This window comes from Colobus angolensis, unplaced genomic scaffold (genome assembly GCF_000951035.1).
Source record: "Colobus angolensis palliatus isolate OR3802 unplaced genomic scaffold, Cang.pa_1.0 Scaffold182, whole genome shotgun sequence".
NCBI classification, from domain to species: Eukaryota; Metazoa; Chordata; class Mammalia; order Primates; family Cercopithecidae; genus Colobus; species Colobus angolensis.
Window position 1 is genome coordinate 1,361,727 of NW_012114955.1, and position 3,430 is coordinate 1,365,156.

Below are 3,430 nucleotides of genomic sequence, written 5' to 3' on the forward strand. Positions count from 1 at the left end.
TTTTTTTTTTTAATTTTTGTAGAGACAGGTCTTGCTATAATGCCTAAGTTGGTCTCAAACTCCTGGGCTTGCCTTCCTCAGCCTCCCAAAGTGCTAGGATTACTGGCATGAACAATCACATCCAGCCTGTAAGACTTTTTTCTATAAAATTTGTTTAGAAAAGGTAGCAAAGCTTTTTAATAACACACAGGAGTTAGTTTCATGTCCATATGCTCCCTAAACAATAATGCTACCTCTCTCATAACATTTATCGGGTGTTTCAACTTTGGTTATAACAGACCATCTGGTATTATTACACCAATTCATAAACTACCAGAAAAGATTCACTAAGACCAGGCACGGTGGCTCAGGCCTGCAATCCCAGCACTTTGGGAGGCCGAGGCAGGCAGATCACTTGAGGTCAGGAGTTCGAGACTAGCCCTGCCAATATGGTGAAACCCCATTTCTACTAAAACTACAAAAATTAGCCGGGTGTGATGGCACGCACCTGTAATCCCAGTTACTCGGGAGGCTGAGGCAGGAGAATCGCTTGAACCCAGGAGGTGGATGTTGCAGTGAGCCAAGAACACGCTACTGCACTTCAACCTGGGCAACAGAGCAAGACTCGGTCTCAAAAAAAAAAAAAAAAAGAAAAGAAAAAAGAAAAAAGATTCAATAAATACTCCCAACAAAGAACGTTTTTAAAGACACCAAAGCTAAAATATGAGGCCACAGATCCCAGAGAGAAAGGAATGGAAGAGCATAGAGTTCAGTTCACTCTTCGCTCCACTTTTCCCCTCATGGCATTTGCCAATTTGAAAGTGGAAGACAAGAGGCTAAGAAGCTGAAGATCTCTGGACATCCTCACAAGACTGGGGAAATCAAAACTGGAATTCAGAGATATCGAAGAGAAGCCCTGGTAAATACTCCAAACTCTCAAGCTGGGACCCAGTGACAGAAACAAGAAATATACCACTCCTTAAAAAGACTGATAGGTTAGGCCACAAAGTAAGTCTTAATACATTTTCAAAGACTGAAATCATACAAAATATCTTTTCTGATCACAATTAAATAAAACTAGGAGTCAACAGCAAAAGGGAAACTAGAAATTTCCCAAATATGTGGAAATTAAACAACATACTCTTAAAAAAACCAATGGGTCAAGGAAGGGAAATCAGAAAACATCTTCAGACAAATGAAGATGTTTCTTGACTTGGGTGGTGGCTAAAAGGACATCCACATATAGTAACTCACTAAGTTATACATTTGTATTGTGTTTCTGTGTTTATGTTTAGAAAATAAAACAGAACAAAAACCCCAATGTTGCATATTAAACTGAACTAGTATAAAATCTACTATAAAACTGAACTAAACTGAACTAGCATAAAAAACACAACATACCAAAACGTATGGGATGCAACAAAAACTGTGCTGAGAAATAAAATGTATAACTGTATATGCTTACATTAAAAAAGAAAAAAAGGTCTTAAGTCAACAACCTAATTTTATACCTTAAGGAACCAGAAAAAGAACAAACTAAATCCAAAGCTAGCAGAAAGAAGGAAATAATAAAGATTTATGGCAAAGATTAACAAAAGAGAGGATAGGAAAATCAAGGGAATGCTACAAAAAGATCAACAAGGTCAGTCCCAGCAGCCGCAGTCACTGGCCGCCCCTCTGCCAACAGCTCCAGCGCTACCTTGGGCCAGCATCTCTGGCGGGCAGAAGCAAGGCACTGACAGGCACAGCACAGAGGTCCTGTAGCTCTGGCTCAGAGAGCAGCATCTTCACTCTCCATGGTACCCAGGTGCTCTGAGAATGTTTCCACTGCTGCTCTGAGGGCACAAGAGGCAGGATTTGGAATTCCTGGAGAACGGTCTTTGTGAGAAGCTGGAAATATTTCTTTCAATGCCATCTCTTAGTTTTCCATTTTGTTGTGTTTCAGAAGAACATCAAGACACCATGAAAAGTTTAGTAATGAGGAGTTTCACTGCCACTCGCTTCCTTGATGAAGGTTTTACTGCCAAGGACATTCTGGACCAAAAATTTAATGAATTTTCTTCTGATGATGATTAGGATGGCTTCTATGTCATGGACCTTAGAGACATTCTAAAGATACATCTAAGATGGTTAAAAGCTCTTCCTCATGTCACCCCCTTTCATGCAGTCAAACATAATGATAGCAGAGCCATCATAAAGACTCTCACTGCCACTGGGACAGGATTTGACTGTGCTAGCAAGGCTGAAACACAATTGGTGCAGATTCTGGGGATGCCCCCAAAGAGGTTTATCTATGCAAATTCTTGTAAACAAATGTCTCAAATTAAGTACACTGCCAATAATGGAGTCCAGATGATGATTTTCGGTAATAAGGTCAAGTTGATGTCAGTTGCCAGAACACACTCAAAGCAGAGTTGGTTTTTAAGATTGCAAATGATGATTCCAAAGCAGTCCGTCACCTCAGTGTTAAATCTGGTGCCAAGCTCAAAGCCAGCAGGCTTCTTCTGGAATGGGCAAAAGAGCTAAATATTGATGTCACTGGTGTCAGCTTCCATGTAGGAAGTAGCTGTACCAATCCTGAGACCTTTATGCAGGTAGCCTCCAATGTCCACTGTGTCTTTGACACAGGAGTTGAGTTTGGTTTCAGTATGTAACTGCTTGATACTGGCAGTTGCTTTCCTGGATCTGAGGATGTGAGGCTTAAATCTGAAGTATTACCAGTGTAATCAACCCAGCATAGGACAAGTATTTTCCACCAGACTCTAAAGTGAGAGTCACAGCTAAGCCAGGCAGATATTTCATGTGGCATCAGCTTCACTGCCAAAAATATCATATTAAAAGAATAGACAGGGCCGGGCACGGTGGCTCATGCCTGTAATCCCAGTACTTTGGGAGGCCGAGGTGGGCAGATCATGAGGTCAGGAGATCGAGACCATCCTGGAGGCGGGCAGATCACGAGGTCAGGAGATCGAGACCATCCTGGCTAACACGGTGAAACCCCATCTCTACTAAAAAAAAACACAAAAAATTAGCCAGGTGTGGTGGCAGGCGCCTTAGTCCCAGCTACTCGGGAGGTTGAGGCAGGAGAATGGAGTGAACCCAGGAGGCAGAGCTTACAGTGAGCCAAGATCACGCCACTGCACTCCAGCCTGAGTGACAGAGCGAGACTCTGTCTCAAAAAGAAAAAAAAAAAAAAAGAAAGGACAGACTCTGATAAGGAAGATGAGTCAAGTGAACAGACCTTTAGGTATTATATGAATGATGAAATATATGGATCATTTCATCAATCCTTTATGATCATGCACATGTAAAGCCCCTGCTGCAAAAGAGATCGACATCAGTGAGAGTATTATTCATCCAGCATATGGGAAGAACATGTGATGGCCTTGATCAGATTGTTGAGCAGTGTGATCTGCCCAAAATATATGTAGGTAATTGGATGCTGCTCTTT

At 41.7% G+C, this 3,430-nt stretch overlaps 1 protein-coding gene and 1 pseudogene across 3 annotated transcripts in view; one reads left to right on the forward strand and one right to left on the reverse strand.

Moving 5' to 3' along the window:
* TNPO3 (transportin 3) overlaps nt 1-3,430 on the reverse strand; it is a 100,713-nt gene that overhangs the window by 73,042 nt on the left and 24,241 nt on the right. The window lies entirely within an intron of this gene.
* LOC105510043 lies at nt 1,600-2,857 on the forward strand (annotated as a pseudogene).